The sequence below is a fragment of the Pyrus communis genome, chromosome 2 (assembly GCF_963583255.1).
Source record: "Pyrus communis chromosome 2, drPyrComm1.1, whole genome shotgun sequence".
Taxonomy (NCBI): domain Eukaryota; kingdom Viridiplantae; phylum Streptophyta; class Magnoliopsida; order Rosales; family Rosaceae; genus Pyrus; species Pyrus communis.
In genome coordinates this window covers 21,274,017-21,296,929 of record NC_084804.1, presented here as the reverse complement: position 1 = coordinate 21,296,929, position 22,913 = coordinate 21,274,017, and the positions used below count along the sequence as shown (strand labels likewise).

Sequence of the window (22,913 nt, the reverse complement as noted above, 5' to 3'; positions counted from 1 at the left end):
AATACTACAAATTCGTCACATAATAGTATATATGACAAATTTCGATTGTCACAAAGCTCATCACCTATGTGACGTCACTGATAGTATATGTGACGAATTTGTGATTCGTCACCTGTTATTAGTATATGTGGTGCCCGATTCCTCACATATTTTCAAGCCCAAATGCCAATCTTCACTCAATTTATGACATTATAATCATCATAAATCCTAAATTTATGTGATGAATAGGTATATCGTCACATGCTCCTTGAAATTGTTTATATTATATTTTAATCCATTTATTCTTTTATATTTTATCATTTTATTAATTAAACTAGCATTTCAGCTTAATGTAATTCTGTAAATGGCAAGTACATACTATGAAACTCAACGAAATAATTCTTATAATTCAAATATGGGTAGTTTTTACATTAACATGTCCACAGTAACCTACAATACATCCCAACTGTAGCTTGAAAAAGATAATATCATAACTAAAATATTGAATTGGAGTTGTCTGCTACAAAATCTATAGCATCAATAATAGGCAACATAGAAGAAACTAGCCCTTTAAATAGGTTCAATCTTTAAAGCTCCAGCTGCATCACGACTTTTGATTTTGTAATCCATTCCAGTAGACATATCAAGAACTGTTTCACTCAAACAAAATGGTTAGGTAACCCAAATGTTGTTCAAACGCATAACTTACAGAAAACATTTTGGCAAGAAAAAAGGTGTTCATACACAAGATATATCCCTTCTACAGTACGCTTGACCAAAAGGTATAAATATTAACACCTATTTAAGTTATTAAACCACTTTACCGGGAATACCATGATTGACCTGCAAATGACAGAAATGGATTCACACAAGTTATTTGCTGGCCAACCTAGTTGGACCTATTTTTTCCATATTTGCCTCTCTGCATGCACGTCATTTTTGCATCACGGATGCTACGCTCCCCTAAAGGTGTATTGTGTTAATCTTTTTTTCATTGTAATTATCAAGATATTCTTTAAATGTATTGTGCATTCGTATGTGTACTCCCTCCAAAAAGCTCGCTAATTGGCAATGTTAAAAGGAACATGGCATTTTTACCATTCATTCTTGCTGCACACATGTATACTTTCAATGTTTTGTGTGTAGTTATTGTATAATTATGCTTCATTTTTAGCTGTAGTATAGGGCATAGGGTTCGGTCATTGAACATTGTATATCATCAACATCATCACGTGCAGCAAAATGCAAAAATGCTTTTTTATTTTTATTTTTTTATTATTTATTTATTTATTTATCAGTGCACCTATATATCTAATCTGACAAAATAGAAAGGAAAAAAAACTATCAAAAAGAATGCAGAAAGGTCAAAAACTGCTTGACAAAAGGCAGTCATCTTTACTCATCAACTTATCACAAATTTGTGCAGTATTTGATTCGTCAAGTATTTTTCGGCTCTCCCCTATATATAACTTGCTTCATCCCCATGTAGTTTGTATTTGATTTAATTTCTAATTACATTTGATATATATAGTTTAGCAGTAATACAAATTAGAATTGATATACTTGCAATGTCTAGTTTCTCGACATATATACTTGGCCCTCTTTAATCCTAACCGTGATCGCTTTTCGAAGTTCTATAATTTAAAAGTAAGTTCAATTCTAGTGCTTCGGTTCAAATACAAAGCAAAATGTGATAAGCAAAATCTCCACAAACTGATTAATCTCTAAAATATCAAAACGTCCCAAAGCAATATAACAACCAATCATGTTCCCATACCCATGCCCTTGTCCAACTTTTTTTTCTATGAACAGAGATTGTCCTTAGGCCTCTCAATTTGAAAGCAGATCTGCATATTTTTGTGTAACTGCAGACAAAAATCAACAGAATAGAAGTTAAAAGGTGACTTGATGACTGAAATGAAATACTTTATATCTCAAACCAAGGGCAAGGGAATTATCAAATGAAAAGAGTTAAACTAAATCAGACATTTCGACAAAAAAAAAAAAAAAAAAACCCTAAATCAAACATTATTCTTAATTTATTATCAAAGCTATGGCTTGTAGGAGGCAAAGAAGTCAATTTAGTACTAAAAGCAATAACACATACAATTAGTTTATTCTATAATGAATACGTTCCATACAAATTCGGAGTTTAGACGTTTCTTCCTAACAACACATCCAAAATATGAGTTTTTAATAGATCCAATTTATTTCATACATAATTGTGGTAGGGTTATCTCAAACCTCAATTTGAAAACACCCTTCACGAACTAGCTATAGGAAAGGGATAAAATTTCATAAGAAAGGAGAAACCGGACGGCGAGGTTTCAATGCAAGCAACCCCTTGTCTGCCAACCCCAAGATAATCTGAAAATATGAAGAAGCCAATTTGTTATTGTTATTTGGGGGGACTGGGGAAACGAACCCGAAAAATTACTCTAAAAGAGAAGGAAAAAAACATCCAAACCTGAAGACTTTGATTCCATCACTGTGACTTGAGGATGTCCTTAAAAGTCCTGTGAAGAAAAATAAAAAAAATGAAAGCCTAACCTATCAATTGATTTATTTGATATGTTAAGAGAAAAAAAAAACCTGCAGAGAACAAAAACCACAATCAAACCACTACAATTAACGTGCAGAATTTTCAATAATCCTGTGAAAATGCATGAGAAGATTAAGGAATAAGAAGCATTGTGAGGGAGAACAAAACACACAAATTTAATCTATATATATAAAGGGAGAAGGCTAAATAGGTGAAGCATTCCAAAATGCCAAGAAAGTCCCTTATTTTTCTTCGCAACCAAACCCAAAAAAATTCAAAAAATGAGGATAAACTGGTAAAAAAACAATAACCGCAAATAAATATGTACTGAAAAACCACCACGTTCAGGACGGTCAGATTTCTACATAGCAGTTTCCGTTCAATTTTCAAACCCCCCCCCCCCCACAACCTTTTATCATAACTTCTTCGCTTCATTTGTTCATTTACAAAATTCTGATCTCCATAGATCGATCAACCTCCTTCCCAATTCGAGCACTGCTTTTCTCTTCTTTCTAATACTTCATCTTCGTTTCATATCAGCTTGCTCTGACTCAGCCATTCCTGTCGGTTTGGAATCGCCATCACCACTGCGTACCAGAAAGACGGAGGAGATACGTTTTTCATCGAAGAAAGCATTTCATGGACGTCCCTCGGTGTGTTCGATAAGGTTTCTCAAGCTCTCTAAAATGCCGGCCTCAGCCAATCGTCTCTGGTTCAAGTGCCAAGTTCAGTCCTAACCCTAATTTTTTCTTTCATTCCTCAATTTTTTTCCTTCCGAGCAATGAAAAATTGAACTGGGTTTTCAGATTGTTGATCCCAATTTGTGAAATCGCTTCAAAGTTTGAATTTTTTTTATTACTGTGTTTTGCGTTTTTGGAATTTTTGGCTGCTAGCATACTGTCTATACTTTCAAGGAAGGTTGTTGCTGCCAAAACTGAATCACCACGTTTAGGATGGATGTTGTTTTGATCAAGGGTTCCCCTGATTAGGTTTTCATTGCAATTTGGTTTTATAGTAAATGCAATTCCGGTTCCTAAAGCTGAAAGAGAAGGTTGGCAAAGGTATGTTTACAGCTATATATGTTGTGTTGCCTTCAAGTATGTGATTGGGCTTTTGTCTTTCTTCCATTTCAGTCGTCTATTTTCCTTTCAATTTTCATGAAAAATAGATTTAGATGTTAAATTTTTCAGTGCACAGGTTCATATTTAATCCCTTCTATCGATAATGGAAGTTTATAGGGTTTATGCTTTGGTTTATAGTGATGGAAATAAAGTTGTTGCAATGAAGACCTCCCTCACTCTCTGAAGCCCAGAACAGAGTGAAACGGTAATTCTCCATGCCTTCTCCTTTTCCATTGAAGAGTTTGAATACTTACTTTTCTTACGTTTTTCTCATTGAATTTTCTTTTCAGTGTATCTATTCTATATATATAAAGGGAGAAGGCCAAATTGGTGAAGCATTTCAAAATGCCAAGAAAGTCCCTTTGTTATCTACACAATCAAACCTTTAAAAGTTCAAAAAGCTAGGACAAATTGGTAAAAAAAACCATAACCGAACAAAAAAACAAAAATCAACACTTTAATAAAAACAAATCAATTAAAAAATAAAGTGGAGAACACCATTTTAGGAGAGAAATATTAAAAAATAAAGTGAAAAAAAGGCCACATGGTGAATAACTGCTCTCCATTTTAGGAGAGAGATATTAAACAGAAAAATTAAAATTTGTTATGTTGGAAAAAAAAAAAAGCAAAACAAGAACGGAATAACTTCTCCTCCATTTTAGGAGAAAATATTAATATCTATATTAAAAAAAATCTAATAAATTATACTAATATCTGCATATGGTCCGACTAATTTAGACGGATTAGGATGTTTCAACTAATTTCTATCCATTTTAGGAGGAGATAAAAAATCATGATAATTATCCTCTAAAAGATCGCAATTATGGAGAGGAGGGAGAGATAAATGATAAAGGCAACAAAAACAAATTAAAAAACTAGCCTCTCTGCATGCACTAACGTGCGTGCGAGAGACATTTTTGCATCACGGGCGCTACGCGCCTCAAAGATGTGTTGTTTTAGATATTCTTATATTTCTTAAGTGATTATTTTATAAATTGTGTTTGTGTCCATCACAACAATTTCTTATTATTTGCAATTTTTTATTATGTTCAAGCATCTAACTTAGTCTTTTTGCACCTGCCCATTGTACCCAAAAATGAAATTTATGAATTGTACACTAACCAATCCACCTTTTTTTTTTTTTTTTTTTTTTTGCTTGCTAATTATTATGGTGTCTTTTTTTTTTTTTTTTGGCTGATAGAATTTGATTTCACGAAATGAGCTATGCTTGATCATTATTATGACTTTGGTAATTAAGTTACTCAGTCTAGTTAGAATTTTGTTATCTCCATCAGTACCATTTTACCCTTATATATTGTACAGAAGAAGATCAAGAGTTAGGTTCCTTAAACTCTCATATAAAAAAATAAAAAAAATATGCTTAATTATTTAATGTTGTATAGAAAATATGAAATGATCAATATATTTTGTAACATGAGGATTAGTGGTTGTACTAAAAGGGTGCACAACAACATTTTTTTATTATGGTGGACAAAAAGGTATTATGGGCAATATTTGACGTCATTCGAGCAGGTTGGCAGATCATTTGTTCAATGGTTGTGTGAATGGGATAGTTGATGCAGTTAGAGGAGTGAGTACATAATTATGGGTGTGCCATGATGGTAAAATAATTCTACGCCCGATGCTACCTGTTAATTTTTTATTTTCAATTAGTGGCTATATATATTGTACACACTTTGAACAAAGTTACCTTCCTTGAAAGTATAGATAGTATGCTAGCAGCCAAAAATTCCAAAAATGCAAAACACAGTAATAAAAAAAAAATTCAAACTTTGAAGCGATTTCACAAATTGGGATCAACAATCTGAAAACCCAGTTCAATTTTTCATTGCTCGGATGGAAAAAAATTGAGGAATGAAAGAAAAAATTAGGGTTAGGACTGAACTTGGCACTTGAACCAGAGACAGTTGGCTGAGGCCGGCATTTTAGAGAGCTTGAGAAACCTTATCGAACACACCGAGGGACGTACATGAAATGCTTTCTTCGATGAAAAACGTATCTCCTCCGTCTTTCTGGTACGCAGTGGTGATGGCGATTCCAAACCGACAGGAATGGCTGAGTCAGAGCAAGCTGATATGAAACGAAGATGAAGTATTAGAAAGAAGAGAAAAACAGTGCTCGAATTGGGAAGGAGGTTGATTGATCTATGGAGATCAGAATTTTGTAACTGAACAAATGAAGCGAAGAAGTTATGATAAAAGGTTGGGGGGGGGGTTTGAAAATTGAACGGAAACTGCTATGTAGAAATCTGACCGTCCTGAACGTGGTGGTTTTTCAGTACATATTTCTGTGCGGTTATTGTTTTTTTACCAGTTTATCCTTATTTTTTGAATTTTTTTGGGTTTGGTTGCGAAGAAAAATAAGGGACTTTCTTGGCATTTTGAAATGCTTCACCTATTTAGCCTTCATATATATAGATAAAGTCGAGAACATCATTTTAGGGGATAAATATTAAAAAATAAAGTTAAAAAAAGGCCACATGGTGAATAACTGCTTTCTATTTTAGGAGAGAGATATTAAACAGAAAAATTCGAATTTGTTATGTTGGGGAAAAAAAACAAATAAAACAACAAGAACGGAATAACTTCTCCTCCATTTTAGGAGAAAATATTAATATCTATATTAAAAAAAGTATCTAATACATTATACTAACATATGCATATGGTCCAACTAATTTAGACGGATTAGGATGTCTCCAACAAATTTCTATCCATTCTAGGAGGAGATACTAATATCTTATAAAATGATATATAGATTAAAAAAAAAAATAATTAAAAAATAAATAAATAAAAAAAACGAAACCAACGTGGGAGAAAGAAAGGGGTAGAGGTTGCCGTGGGTTTTGCAAAAAACCGTGAAGCTTGCCCACTACAAGCACTAACTTCCCTGTTCGTATAATCCCATTTTTTCCGTTCCTACTTATTTTCCCATATCCAAATTCAAATGTTAATTTTCCTCTCAGTTATACAACTGCTATCAACAGTTGTTGCTTGGTTTTACAGACTCTCACACTCCAACATAGGATAAAACGGGTATTAAGCAACACCCGAGTCATCATTCTTCTTTATTTCAATTTTTTAGCTTTTTAACTTTGCCATTCTTCTCCCACTCCCTCTCCCCAGGCGTAAAAAGGAAATTAATCTAGGTGTAAGCTTCTTTTTTTCACTTTTTTTCCTGCATGGTTGTACTCATTTTACACATTTTCATGTAAGCATAATATGTAATTGTATGAATATCCAGGTTTAGCTTCATATGGGTTCTTTTAACTTCTTCCTTTGAAATCTTCATTGTGTGTTTTTTAAAATTTCAGTCAGATTATGAGTTTCACTTTTGATTATCTTAATGTGCTATATGTGTGACATCCCGTCCCGAAAATATCGAAAGCGTACGTGTGAAATGACAATTTTGCCCCTAGTTCGTTTCTTTTATGTTTATTGGTTGTTTTGTGTGGTGTTGGCATGTGTTGGGCCACACACTCACACTGTCACTCTCCCTAACCCTCTGTCTCTTTCCCTGTCTCTCTCCCGAGCCCCCTTTCCTCTCATTTCCCTTGATAACGTACGGACACACACCCAAAACCCAGCAAACACCCACAGATCGAGGGAACCAAGACCATAGTCGAGCTCGTGAGGCTGAGAGGAGTACAGCAGTACCATTTTCAGGTATGAAAACCACCATTTTCACGTCGATTTCACGAAGTCAGTTTTGAGGTACTATTCATGCAAACGTAAATTCTCACGTTTTAGGGAAAATGAAGCTTGTAGGTAGCTTGGTGAGGTCCCAAGGAGTCTCGGAGTAGTTCGTTTGAAGGAATTGGACGTCGGAATCGCCGTGTTCGAAGTTGGCCGGAATTGGAGTGTGGTGACAGGTGAGATCTCGTGGTTTTTAACCCTTAAAAGTGGTATATTGGTGTTCTCCTAGGTCTAAGCTTTAATTTGGTAGTAATTTCGTGAAATTTGGGTGAAAAACGGACGAGATATCAACGTTTGAAGTTTTTCCAGTTTTCCGGCGCCGTCGAAGGAGACGGAATATTCCGTCAAGTCTGACGGAATATTCCTTACGGTGTCAGTTGACGCCATCAGCGTGCCAGGCACGTGCCTGCGGGTGGCCGGCGCGTGGGGGCGCGTGCGGCGGTGGAAAATTTTTCTAAAAATTTGGGTGTGATCCTGAGGTTGTGTAGAGCACGTTGGTATATTCATTTATCCAATTTGAGCAATGTATGAGAAGTTATTACAAGAAGTTGGTTATGTGCTTTAAAAATTTACGTATTTATAGTTGTTTCGCATATAGGTGATACGTATCCCGAGGACAAGCGTGGTCACTCGAGGCAGGGGGGCTACGACCCTTCCACATACCAGTGAGTGGGCTTTTGGTTTTCCGTATATACCTATATACTGTATTTTCCCAGAATTGATTTAAATGTTTATTGGTTATATGCCATGCATCGCATTATCGTTATTCATGCATCGTTGGTTGCACTAGTGGTTTCATATATATATATATATATACATATGCATAATTGGGTGCTGTGGACGCACAGGTAAGTGTCAGGTAAGTGTTATTCATATTTACATTCAGTAGTGGTTTGAGATGCTTAGAGAGCTCATAACCTGCACCCCCGGTGTTAATGCTCCCGCCCAGAGTAGGGCACAGTCCTTCACGTGATGTTCACCTCCCGCACCACACGCTCAGCTTGGATCCAAGTTAGGTGCACAGTCCTGTCGTACAGACCACATTAGGTGGTTCCGACTCGTAGGTGACCTGCGATTATTCGCACAGCCTTCACGTGATCGTAGCACTAAAGCGTATATATGTATTACACCCAGGCCTGTCGTACAGACCACTTTAGGTGGTTCCGACTCGTGGGCAGGTTTAGTTATTGAGTTTGAGATTTGAGCTCTATATGCAGCCGTACAAGTCACGTTAGGTGACTCCGGCTGCCAGATTATATGTTATTGTTATGATTTATACCTGAGCACTTGCATTTCATTCTGAGGTTCTGGCATGGCATATTCTTGAACATGATTGGCATATCTATACATATGTATATATGTTTATTTTCTGGGAAGTATACAGGTTTTACGGCGAGGGGTTAGAATGTATTTTACTAAATGGTTTTCGAAAAGCTTTGTTTTTGCCCAGTCACGCTTTTGTTTTGCGCCCCTCCAGGTTCTAGTTGTCTAGCAGGTTCCGTGGTTTCCCAGAGGGCTTTCCCGGCATTTCTGACAAACACTCACCAGCGTAGGGTCACCTTCGGGTGTACTGTTGTCGTATCATTTTCTTTTGGACTGTTGTAGACTTATTGCTCTGAACTTAGCGTCTCACTTACGCTAGCACTTGTTTTATCACCTTATGTTGCTAGTTTTTTTTTATTCGTACTTTTATATTAGTTTTTTTTTATTCGTACTTTTATATTACTATTTTATTAGTTTCCGCACGTGCACATGGTTACGTCACCTCCGCGTGGCGGCCAGCACGCCCTGATCTCGGTCGGGGTGTGTCAATACGTGTGTTATGGTAATTTTAAAAATTATTTGTTTTCATTCTTAGGATATTTACAAGAATACCCACAAAAAATGAAGAAGGAACCTATTGATAAGATCTCAAACAGACGTGTCTCTATTTTTACACCTGGTTGGGAGATATCTGTCGGAGTAAAAACTACTGATCTAAGCCAACTGATTCTCAAAGAGTGGAAAAAGAAGAAGCATGAGCAGTATGTATCCTAAATTATATACAAATTTGTTACAAGAAATCTAACATTATATATACCTTCAATATATAGGTGGTGCATGAAAAAAGCTGTGGAAGAATTAAAACCTTCAACAACTCCTCAGATCATACGTATTTGGAATAAAGTCCAACAAATAAGGTACAACACCATTTCTTACCTATTTATTTTTAATGGCATTCTCTATATCATTCTACAAATTAATTATCTCAAATTATAAAATAAAATAAAACAATTTATGGGTGCAGAAAAAAGATTAACAGTGGCCAAACAACTTTTCTAAATACGGTAAGTCTTCTCTTATTTTCATACAAAAGTATACTATAAATTCAAATTGCATTCAATTTTCAAATATAAATAAAATTGCATTTTTTGTCAGTTTTACAAGCATCACACCCGTCTCAAAGTACAAAGGTTGAAGTACAAGATTAAGGTAATATTTCTTATTATTTAATTTTGTAAATATGGTTACAATTTGTTACCTCAAACTTGACAAATATATTTATCTTTCAGTATTCTACAAGTAACTGGAGTAAAAGTATTGCCATGAGAAAATTGTCAAACTTAAAGGTATTTAGGTTAAGTTGCTTACAATCTTTATAGTTGGGATTGTGCATTATAGTTAGACTTCTTATTTTATCATTATTGCTTGCAGATTAACCATGAAAATCTAAAGCATCAAGTGCAAGCAAATGGGTGGCAAGCATGGCTTTGATTTCACACGCAGGCGCTATGTTTACATATGTACATGTTGTCCATATTTTGCTTTGCTTCATATATTAGGAGTTCATCCCTAGCTAGCCTATAACTTTGATTGAAAACTTATGAATCTGAATCATTTTGATTTAAGGTGTGACATCCCACATCACTCAGGGGAGTGATCCTTAAATGTATATTCACATCCCTACCTAGCACGAGGCCTTTTGGAAGCTCACTGGCTTCGGGTTCCGTCGGAACTCCGAAGTTAAGCGAGAAGGGGGCTAGAGCAATCCCATGATGGGTGACCCACTGGGAAGTTGCTCGTGAGTTCCCAAAAACAAAACCGTGAGGGAATGGTAAGCCCAAAGCGGACAATATCGTGCTACGGTAGTGGAGTCGGGCCCGGAAAGTGGTCCCGCCTGGGCCGGGATGTGACATAAGGACATTAAGTGTTGTCAATATGTATTTAGAAATCAAATTACACGTCATATTTTCATATTTTTTTTTATATAAATAGTATATGTTTTCCCATTTTATCTTCGTTGTTGTTTTAAAGAAAAAATAGTAAAAAATGTATGAGAGATTACTCACATATGTGCAAATTGAATGGAATATATGCTCCTAAATTATTCAACAAATGTGGTAATATGACAATATGGCATGCGATAACACCATTATCACTTTGGAATGATGGGATGATTGTACGGTGACACCATTATCTCATCAACCTTTCTTCAACTCAAGCAATTGGAACTACGTAGCCTGGGCCATGCTCTAATGTTGAACATCTCAGTCCCAACCCAAAATGGCACACCCATAATTATGTACTCACTCCTCTAACTGCATCAACTATCTCATTCACACAACCATTGAACAAATGATCTGCCAACCTGCTCGAATGACGCCAAATATTGCCCATAATAACTTTTTGTCCACCATAATAAAAAAATGTTGTTGTGCACCCTTTTAATACAGCCACTAATCCTCATGTTACAAAATATATTGATCATTTCATATTTTCTATACAACATTAAATAATTAAGCATATTTTTTTATTTTTTATATGAGAGTTTAAGGAACCTAACTCTTGATCTTCTTTTGTACAATATATAAGGGTAAAATGGTACTGATGGAGATAACAAAATTCTAACTAGACTGAGTAACTTAATTACCAAAGTCATAATAATGATCAAGCGTAGCTCATTTCTTGAAATCAAATTCTATCAGCCAAACAAAAAAAAAAAAAAAAGACACCATAATAATTAGCAAGCAAAAAAAAAAAAAAAAAAAAAAAAAAAAAAAAAAAAGATGGATTGGTTAGTGTACAATTCATAAATTTCATTTTTGGGTACAATGGGCAGGTGCAAAAAGACTAAGTTAGATGATTGAACATAATAAAAAATTGAAAATAATAAGAAATTGTTGTGATGGACACAAACACAATTTATAAAATAATCACTTAAGAAATATAAGAATATCTCAAACAACACATCTTTGAGGCGCGTAGCGCCCGTGATGCAAAAATGCCTCTCGCACGCACGTTAGTGCGTGCAGAGAGGCTAGTAATTCATAATTACAGAACGACCAGTTGTTGTTGGTTTTTCGCCAATTTGATCTTCTCCTCCAGGCTCTAGCACAACAATTTCAATTTGTTCTCTTGAGGTTATTTTCTTTTGTGTTTTATTTACATGTCCCGCAAAACTGCTTCCTCTCCCATGTTTGCTTTTATTTTCATGCACGTTCTCATTTATCGTTCTACAAAACTGTTTCCTTCATACGCTTCAAGCCTGCAACTGCCAAATAGCAGTTCTATTCTAAACGTATTAGGTCTCTCTTTTTTTTTTCCTTTTTTCATTCCATTAGCAATAACACGAGAGCCTGTAAACTGAAAGTAGTTTGAAAACAGCAGTCTCTCTCCCACGTTTCTTTCCTCAGTTTCCAATATTTTTTTTATTTTGTTTTTTATTGGTGTTTTTCCCGCATCTGTCTCTTTGTGTTTTCATTTTTTTTATTTTAAATCAAGACCAGTTACCAATACTACATTCGTCAGTTATCAATTACGTGGACTTGTTTTACCAGTATTCGGTTTAATTTCCGTTTTATTTATTTATTTTTATTTCTTGCTCTCAATATAGGAAATGTTCGGTTATAAGTTCGGGTAAATTACATAATATCCCATCAAGTTTGAAGTTTATTACAACCCCATAAAACATTTTTAAAACATTTCACTTTCATACCTCACGTACTATTTTATTTCAAAATAATATCTCCGTTAGATTTTTCATTCGTTGGTCTGTTAAATGCTGACATGGCTGCCACATTTGTGCTGATGTGATTGCCACGTGGCAAAAATAATAATTTTTTATATATTGAAAATATTATAATATTAACCCTATTGAAAAAACAAAAAAAACAAAACAAAAAATACTCGAACCCAGATCCCCTTCCTTCCCCCTCACCTCTCTGCAACTCCCATTTACAAAATCCACATCTCAGCTCGTGGTTCATCCCCATTGAAGCACTTCCATACCTAATTCTACCCACCAACCAACCCATTTACAAAATCCCCACTTCGAAACCCTAATAACCTAACCCCTAAACCCGTAGAGAGTCCTGCCCAGGTCGTCGAAAAAGTCAGAGTCAACAGAGAAGTTTTGGAGGTGGGCAGCAGTGGTAGTGGAGTCGGAGAAAGCGGTGGGCTTTGGGGGTCGAGGAGAAGGGTTTGGGTGGTTGGCCCCCCGAGGAGTCGTCAAAGTCGAGAAACATGGCAGGAGGTTGGGGGAGGTGAGGCAGGAGAGAGAGGGAAGGAGAGAGAGGTTAAGGTGGGACCCGCATTGAGGGGTGCTCGGGTGGAGGGGATGGATGGAGGGGTGGAGGGGATGGACGGACGGGAAGAAAGATATGGGTAAGGGGGTGGGGATGGGATGTGGGGTTGCGGGGAAGGATATCTAGATTTGGGTTTTTTTGGTTTTTTTTTTCTTTTTAATAGGGTTAATATTATAATATTTTTAATGTATCAAAAAACAAAACTCTACCACGTGGCAGCCGGTAGCCACATCAGGACAAATGTGGCAGCCACGTCAACATTTAACAGACCAATGGATGGAAAATCTAACGAAGGTATTATTTTAAAATAAAATAGTACGTGAGGTATGAAAGTGAAATGTTTTAAAGATGTTGTATAGGCTTGTAATAGACCTCAAACCTGAGGGGGTATTATGTAATTTACCCTATAAGTTTTTACCAGTTTGTCCTATTTTTTTGGACTTTTTTTTTAACAAACGATGTTTTCTACACTAAAGAGGAGGAGGTGGGCTAAACTCTTTTTTGGACTTGATTGTAAAAAAAACAGAGTGGCATTTTTGGCATTTCAAAATGCTTCACCATTTTGTTGTTCTAGTTTTATATATAGATATATAGATAAGATATATGAGGAACTGGATGCACTTTTTTCTTTGTTTTACTTTTTAAACCACAAAACTACTAAATTTTAGAGGATAACTATCCAACAGGATCCTCTCCAGATCCTCTTTGTGAGGATCTTGAGGATTCGTGAATCATGTATATTCATCGTACATCATGCGGTCAGTTTTTGTCAAGTATTATTTATGTTTGATTTTAAATAAATAAATTTAATATGATTTATGACTGCATGATGTATAATGAACGGATACGATTGACAGATCTCCGGAAACCTCACAAAGAGGATCCGATGCGGATTCGTATTCAATAACTATAATGCTTTTGTTTTGTTTTTTTTTTTTTTTTTTTTTTCAAATTTATTCTTTTCCAATACCCTTTTTTTGTTCAGTTATGGTTTTTTTTTTTTTTTTTACCAATTTGTCCTTGTTTTTTGAACTTTTGAAGGTTTGATTGTGAAGAAAGCAAAAGAATTTTTTTGGCATTTTGAAATTCTTCACCTATTGGGTCTTCTCCCCTTATATATATATATATAGATATATATAGATTAGTGGACCTAACCGAACACAAGGGGACCATTCCTGAAAAACAGTGAGACCCAAATATTCAAATCCCAAATGACAACTAATTTATATATAAAGCAAAGCAAGTAGACTTAGTGAGAAACAAGAATCCCAACTAAAATCTCAAACCAAAATCCATCACAACAAAAGAGAATACATCACACACACAATTACTCATATGAGCTAACAAAAGGGTTTAGAAGTCAAGCAACCAAGTACCAACCTGTAATTGAAAATTAATATAAAAAAATTGAGTTAACCAAACATCTGAAATGATCCAAATGTAAATTCCCAAAAAACACAAGAAAGAAAAATATTGAAGTATATTACAAAACTCTACTAATCTACGCTAGTGAAGGGAGAAGGGTTTGAACTTGAGACGCAGTTGGTTGACTAAGAATGACAGGGCAATCCATCACTCATTATTGCCTCTTTGTTTCTTTTTTCTTTCTCTTACATGAAGAAAGTTGAAGTTGCACTCCAAAACTAATTGAAAATAGACCAAACTTTTCTCATAATACAAGATTCAACTTTCCAATGTTAGATAAAAACTTACCTCAAAAAAACTTACCTCACATGCATTCTATCATGTCCTTTTCAAAAAAAAGAAAAAATTACTATTATTAAGGAGTGAGGGAAGAGTTCAAAACTATTACATTAATTGAGAGAAAATGAGAGTTTCGAACCGAGACACATAATTAGAAACTCAACACCTAATCCAATAGGAATTAGTAATTTAGATTTGAGGTTAGGTATCGAATAGCAAGTTGAATTAAGTTAGGACATGCAGACTCAACCTACTAAAATTGAACCATACACAAACTAGTATTATAGGATAAGTGTTAGGTTATGTGGTCCTCTTTTCAGATGGACCCTTTGCCTATGAATTATTCTCAAATGTCACATATCACTGTATATATTGTTATCTTCCTTTTTCACAGCACGCCAAAATTGATAATTAAAAAATCTGCCTGAATGGCCAAATTTGTGACACATGAACAATTATGCACAAAAAACAAAATATATATATATATATATGGGACAAAAATGAGTGGACAAAGTAAGAACACATATATATTATATACGAAAGAAAAGAAACTACCAATTGAGCCCCATTATAATTAATAGCCTTCATGCACGCGCTCAGGCGCGCAGAAGGCATTTTTTGAATCACAGCATGCTACGCACAACTTACACATTTTAAATGTATTTATATGCATAAATTGACAAAAGGAAAGTCAAATATTTAAAGTAAATGAATAATTTTAGATTATGCTAGAAAAAATCTCTCATAAACTAATTACAGCAACTAAATTCACATAATAAAATCAGTCTCTATAGAATTTACATTAAGAATAGAGAAAATAATATTTAATAAACAATTGATTGAATCATATTATTGCTAGCTCATTGTAAGGCTAAACCCACCCCCTCCCTCTTAGTATAGATAATATCGTTTGTTTTTTTTTTTATTTTTAAAAACAATCATTTGACAACTAATTTAATCACATTATTATCCACGTGCAAAAGACTTTTTTATAACCGGCATTACACGTTTCTTAAGATGTTTTGAACGTGTTTAAAAATAAAGAAAATAATATTTAATAAACAACTGATTGAATCATATTATTACTAGCCCATTGTAAGGCTAAGCTCACCCCCCCCTCCCCCTCTCCTTAATGTAGATAATATTGTTTGTTAAAAAATAAAAAGAAAACAATCATTTGATAACTAATTTAATCACATTATTATCCATGTGCGAATGACTTTCTTTTATAACCAGCATTACATGCCTCTTAAGATGTTTTGAACATGTTTAAAAAGAGAAAATTTGAATCACATTATTACTAGCCTATTGTGAGGTACTAATTAAAATTAAAAATTAAAAAATTAAAAAAAAATTAAAACAAACAAACAAACAAACCACGAAGAAAATTAATTATTAAAAAAAATACTATTAAAATGATAAAAATGTCCTTACCTTATTTGATGCATTATTTTGGAATGTTTTGGAAGTTTTTTGTTTTGGGGGCTTTTTTGTCCAATTGTTGAAGCATGGTGACACCAAATCACTATTCACATTTTCCATTCTCTTTATATATAATAGATGTGGTCCCTCCAAATATAATATCCTCTCACGTTAAAGCTGTGACTTTGTCTGCATGTTTTACAAGAAAACTTGTCGGTAATAGAGAGACTTTTCAGTGTGGCCAGAACACGAAATGGTACACCACATGTAACTACACAAATGGTGAGATATGTGTATTATTAAAATTTTCTATCACTTATATAAAAACACGTTATGTAACACTCGTGTTCCAATCACAATAACAAATTTCTCTTGGTAATAGGCGGTGATGGAACTAACAACATTTTTTTGTAGACCAAGATATGAAGCTTGAGTACCACTTTGGCTAGCTGTTTTTTGGCTATCTATTGTCATCGAGATGCTTTGAGTCACTTTTTGTTAAGTATCTTGCCATATATATACTAGTAGACATGGTTGACGACAGACGAATAAAGCATACACACGAATATGCTTTTGCGGTCAGCTGTTTCTGGCTTTTCAAATTCCAACTAACACAACTTTGTCTCCATTGGCACTGGCAATCCACATATGTATGGATTAATTAGTGATCTAAAAAAAAAACAAATATAAAGCACAAGTTCCTTCATTATTAAGTACCGATCAATTATTGACTCTCGTATGAGTGATGTGTAGTATAACAAGGTAGAACTATTTAATCCATACATATGTGGATTGCCATTAGTAGATACCGATTAGTTCTACCTTGTTATACTACGCATCACTCATACGAGAGCCAAGAATTGATCGGCATCTACGCATCACTCATACGAGAGTCAAGTATTGGTAACTTAAACAATTATGTATGTTTTCATCCTGCATGAAAAACAGAAGCATTCTAGAAAATAATTTCATCCTACAAGAAAAATATAAGCATTCTAGAAAAATAATTTCATCCTACAATTCACAATAAAAAGAAAAATACGGAAAAGTAAAAAGCAAATAGAAAAATTGATTAAAATCCTCCATATGTAATAATAAATCTAGTTAAAAATCCTCAATCATAGAATTAAACAGTCAGGCACAAATACATATAGATCTAGAAAAATCAAAACCAAATTTACCCAAATTAGAGGCTGCAGAGTGCGGATGTGCAGGCAAAGGGCTGCTGGAGGCCAGTACCTACAAATTCAAAACCAAATTTAGAAAAAAAAATAATAGAAAAACTTTGAAAAGAAACTTCAATCCTATCAGATTGGGTTGAGCGTATGAAGGTGATCGTACACTCTTAACATTCATCCACAAAGTTATGTACTTCCCATGTCCATCTGCTCATTACTTTTTTTTGTCACCACTAGCAGTCACAAAAATCCAAGGCAATGAAATAGTAGCAAATTAAAATTAAAGTTTCACATTCGGTGGATCTGGTTAAAACCATACAGTTTCACCCATTATTCATTGATTTTCGAAAGAGAAAGGAAATTGATAACTGGGTGTCTAAGCTTAGCAACCAAATAACGAATTGAAGAAGAAAATCCAAAAGACAATTAAAGAAATGTAGGGAAACAAATAAGTACCTTGTTGTCGCCTGACGAACTTGATAGAAAACCGAATCTCTCTTTCCCCAATTCGGGTCCTGTTATGTTAAAGAGAGAAGAGAGTTAGAGAATGAGCAACAGATGATACTGAGAGAGTGGCAGAGAAAGGAAGACGAAGGAGAGTGATTGTCGCCGTCGTTGGCAACCACCAGTGGTTGGTCGTCGGAGTTAGGGTGAGACAGTAAGCAAAGATGAGCTGAAGACGGCCGGAATGGGTGAGAATAGACAACTAAGTGAAATAGGTTTTACACTTTAGGGTTTTGATATTATTTCTTTGGTATATTTTTATTTTTTATTTTAATACTATATGTGACAAATGGCATAACGTGGCCTTTTTTTTGTTATGTGATGAATTTTAAAGATTCATCGCATATTAAATTTCATTAAGCGGTAAAATTTCCTACCCAATAGTTTGTGGCGAATTCAAAAGTTTATGTGACGCAAAGTATTTTGGTATCCCATGAATATTATTATGTGACGGTTTCTTAAAAAGCGTCACTTATTTTACCCAAATGTGATAAATTTTTGCGCGCCACAAAAAATTCCTTCATCAAATCCATGTTTTCTTGTAGTTACAGTTCGAGTTGTCAAAAGTTCTCTCTACTCGCTCTCTCTCTCATCCATTCAACTTTAGGTGATTATTAACTCTATTTTTTTTCTCTGAATTTGTGAAATTTGTAGTGCATTGTAGGAATATGTAAAATTTGTAGGAAAATTATATATGAAATTGGCAGGAATTCGTGCAATTTCTAAAATATGTGAAGTTTGTCAGAGAGAAATGAAATTTAGAAAATTTGTAAGAAATTTTTGAATTTTGTTTTTATTGTATTAATGTAGGGAACTTTTCGACCCCAAAAATAGTACAGGCCTGAGAAAGGCTTAATAAAGGCCTAAAGAAAGAAAGGAGGACTAAGGCCTAATAGAACTACAAAAGGCAGCTCCAAGCACTACGAATGACCACTCAACGCTCTATTTTTCCATCAACAAAGAAGTTGAGCACCTCTTCCTAAAGTGTTTTCCGACTACTAGCGGCAGATTGGCAAACTAACAACTTTATAGCACAAAGTCTTAAGGGCAAGCCTACTCGAGCACCAACCCTAAGCCATATGTTATCCATCAACAAAGGTAGATGCCTATGAAAGGATGTAAGGGCTGACCAACCAAGCTCTCAGGATAGAGTAACGTTGATTCATCAGGGCCGAGCAAGGTGCTTGGTATACGTTGGCCCAAGAAAACATGCAATTAAACCTAACTAATGTCACTTTGTTACCATGTATCAGCTAAGAATGGAGAAGTAACTAGCAAGTCATGTCTACATACTTGTTCATTAAATGCAAGAGTGGTGGAGTACTTGAGGCCAAGACTTTTGAGGTTCACTAAGGGCCTATATAAGAGGGATGAGTACCTCTTATAAACGGTCAGACAGGAAGAAAGGATATAAAGATTAGACTATTACCGAGCACTTCATGTAACCTATTTTCAATATATTTATACAAGCACCATGTTGGATATAGCCCAGTCTTAAAGGTGGACCACTTAATACTTGTTTCCAAGTTATCACAGTTTCAGTCTCGAGCCAACCATATTAGTCTTTGTTAACCTTTCATTTTTTTAGCATTTTACAATTTGGTGCCGTTTATGCGAAACACATACAATTTCATGTTGTAATCTACTAAGCAAGCCTAAGTATCCCCCATGTGAAGCAATCATACACATTCCTCTGAGTATCATGACAAGTAGGAGAATGAGAGAGGGTTTAGAAAAACTTTTGACTAACTTTTGAACATTTGAGTAGCACATGCATAAAATTAACAATTAAAGATGGTATGAACTCAAAAAACAATTCCAAATCTGATGAAATTCAAGGCTTAATGTTGGTGATTCAAGATTTTTTACAAATTCAAGAAGAGGGAGATTTGAGTTTACGTCCCCTTGTAACTCATCTTTGTTTACACAAGGTTATCACCCAAGTGGAGGGCTTTCATGTTCACTCCAAACTCCATGAATGCTTCTTTGTGTTTTGGATCTTCTCTCCTTGAAACTTTGCTCCTTTGCTTCTCCTTTGCTTCTTGAGGATTTGATTAAAAGGATCTCCAAAGCTTCCAAATTTGAAAACCTCTGAGTCTCCACACCAAGGATGTACTGTGACAACAAGATGGATGACTTACCCCTAAGGGCATGCCTCCTTAGTGAGAAAAAGCAAGGAAATGTTTATGTCCAAAGAAAAACCTAATGAGCCTTTGTCTATAACTTTTTTTTTATACCCACTCACAAGTGAGCTTAAAATTAAGGCAATTCCTTTAGCATGGCCATCCTCTTTTTAGATAGTGGACTAATTTTCCATTTTGTTTTAGTTGTCATACAACTTAAACTCAATACGTCTTGTGGATCAAAACTCATTTCGGCCACTAAGCCCAAAAACTAAGTTAAAACCTAAAACTATTCGTATGATCAATTAACTAATTAATTCATCTTGACCATTCATCCGTACACGGTGTGCGATCCATTAGGTTCCAATCAGCAAGGGGATAATTATAGCTCTTAACAATCCTTACTGAATTAAAACTAACTTTCAATTCTCCTTTTGTTAAAGATTAGTTATTGTTAATGTTCAAGACTTGCACAAACCATGAGTGACACCAAGTAGTATGTCATGGCTACCCAAGCTAAGTAGAATTGGTTGGAAAACCTATTTAGTTTAAACTTACAACGTAATACATCCTTTCCTTATATCAACTCTAGATCACATTGTTTGGTTGATAATTTATTCATGTCTACTATCCAAAGTGATTCTCTTGTCAATATGATTACTTTAAATGACACTTGGAACGTACTTACTAAATCTCATTAATGTGCTCTGGCTAGAGACATTTAATTATATCATAGAGTATTCTTCCTCAATGGTTTGAAGGTTAGAGATCCCTTGTTGTGCATTCACAAGCATGCATGATTAAGTAGCTTAACCTCAAATATGTCGTGGACACTCTCTAATGGAATGCTTTTAACATAGTCAAAGATTAAGGACATAACCACCAAACAACTACAATGTCTTAGGTCAATTGACTACTTTGCATAATCCCAACTAGTGAGTTCTCATATGACATGAGTATGAGAACTCTTGGTTGACCGTGTTCAGTGAACTCACTTTCTATTTGGCACCTACATGTCATTCACACAAATAACTCGAGACTAATCACTCTCTAAAGAGAAGACATAGTATGTATTGATCTATCCAGATTGTTAATACCTAATTGAAAATCCTATGATCGGGCACATTTAGGATATATGTATGAAAGAGAAAGATCTCTTCAAATTGAAATGTTCGTACAGTATCATTTCATGATTAGCTTTAGGGCACATTTTCTTCACAGTGGTCGACCAAGATGGCCAACTTGGAGGATAAGATGGGTGCCATTTTGGGCGGCATTGGAGAAATGAATGAGGTGGAAACCTTATCCATGTCCAAAACACTTCACCAAGAAAAGCACGCTAACCTCATGGTGCAGATTAGCCAGGCCACAAGAGGATAGATAGCATCTCCTGACATGAGGCAAATAACCCAGATGGTCTGAACCCTGTGAATCCACCCCACCTCCCACTGGATGTTCAGAGCGGGTAAGGGCGCATATGAATTCATAACCCGTTAAAAAATCTGAGCAAAAAATGACACACGGGAAAAGAAGGTGCAGATTATCGAGCCAACAACGCAGGATCCAAGCGAGAACCTCTACGACCACCCTGACCTGTAGATCACTCTGAAGGAAGTAACAGGTGAGGAGATGAAGAGCATCTGCGATAGGTTAATGAATATAAAGCCCATAAATCTAGACTACTCAAAAGAGGAAATTCCTCTTCCATTCTCAAAGGCTCTGATTGCGGAACCAATGAGTGGTGATACCTAAGCTCTCAAGATGCAAAGCTATAAAGAGCTTACTGACCCGTAAGACCATCTAGACAGCTTCATTTATGTTGTTGAAGAAAGATGGAATAACGATGTCACCACGTTTCATATCTTCCAGACCAGTCTAAAGAGGGGTAGCCAAGTAGTGGCTTAAGTCGATCGCATCGGAATCGATCCACTTTTTCTCCTAACTCAAAACTTTTCCTTGACACTTATATGATTATTTCAAAAAGGCACTACAAGTCGACCGATCTTGCCTCGATAAAGCAAGGCCTAAGAGAATCCTTGAGCAATTATATATCTCATTTCAACAACGAGTATGCTAGGTTTAAAGGGTGTGATGGCTCATAATGCTCTTATGGGAGGATTTGCTAGCGGTGATTTCTATTTCCATCTAACCTAGGAACCCTCATGAGAGATTTAAGGATCCGTTCAAAGAGGCAACCAGCTACTCCCGAGTTGAGTAGTTGAAGAAGAATAGGATGAAGACCATTGTGTCAACTGGAAAACCGAAAAACACAAGCACTCCCGCCAAGCCAAGACCAAAGGTCGTGTACTATCGCCTAGCAAAGAAAAGGAAGTTCGAGAAATTTTAGACCAACACAGAGAGTCAACTTGACCAGTGCATAATACACATATCACATACTCCCCTAAGTATATCCTAGGGGAAATGTTCCCTCTCGTAGAACGACAACTCCCCAGCACTAGATGTTACAAACCTTTTCTTAAAATCTTATATTTTATTTCAAGACTTATGAAACGACTATTTTACCCCTGAGTGGGTGTCTTAATTAATTATCGAGCCTCGACTTGTAATCCAATTTCTTATACTTTCGTGTATGTGAATGTGAAATCGAAGCCTCGAGGGCTAAATTGAAATAATTGGAATTGAGCAGGACAATTTGGTAATTTCACTTAAAATTTTAAGTGAGATTTAGCCCACTCCGTCTCTCTCTTCCCCTCATTTTCTGAAACTCTCCTCTAACTCTCAGTGTTATTTCTCCATGCACTCTCCATTCGTCTCCGAGAGGGAACCACCACCACCTACTTCGATTCCGCCTAAACCAACCTTCATAATCACATATTCTATCTTTAGGACATGAGGAACCCAGCCCTGCCCTTGCATGCACCATCGGAGCATCGTGAGATGTTCTGCCATTAATGTCGAGAGCTTCGAAGCTTTAAACTCAAACCCAGGTGAGATGTCTAGGAAATCTTTGAATGTCGTTCCTTCTATCTTGCTGGAATGGTGTTTTGCTATTGAATTTAACTTGAAATATTGGGTTTGTAACTGTGCATGTTCCTCTGTGTA

The 22,913-nt window shown here is 35.4% G+C and overlaps 1 long non-coding RNA gene across 1 annotated transcript; it reads left to right on the top strand.

Moving 5' to 3' along the window:
* The first annotated feature begins 9,182 nt into the window (after window positions 1–9,182).
* On the top strand, window positions 9,183–10,112 carry LOC137724342 (uncharacterized). The gene is made up of 3 exons (XR_011067370.1): window positions 9,183–9,535; window positions 9,643–9,682; window positions 9,774–10,112. It is a non-coding gene; the product is annotated as an uncharacterized lncRNA (long non-coding RNA).
* The last annotated feature ends 12,801 nt before the right edge of the window (window positions 10,113–22,913 follow it).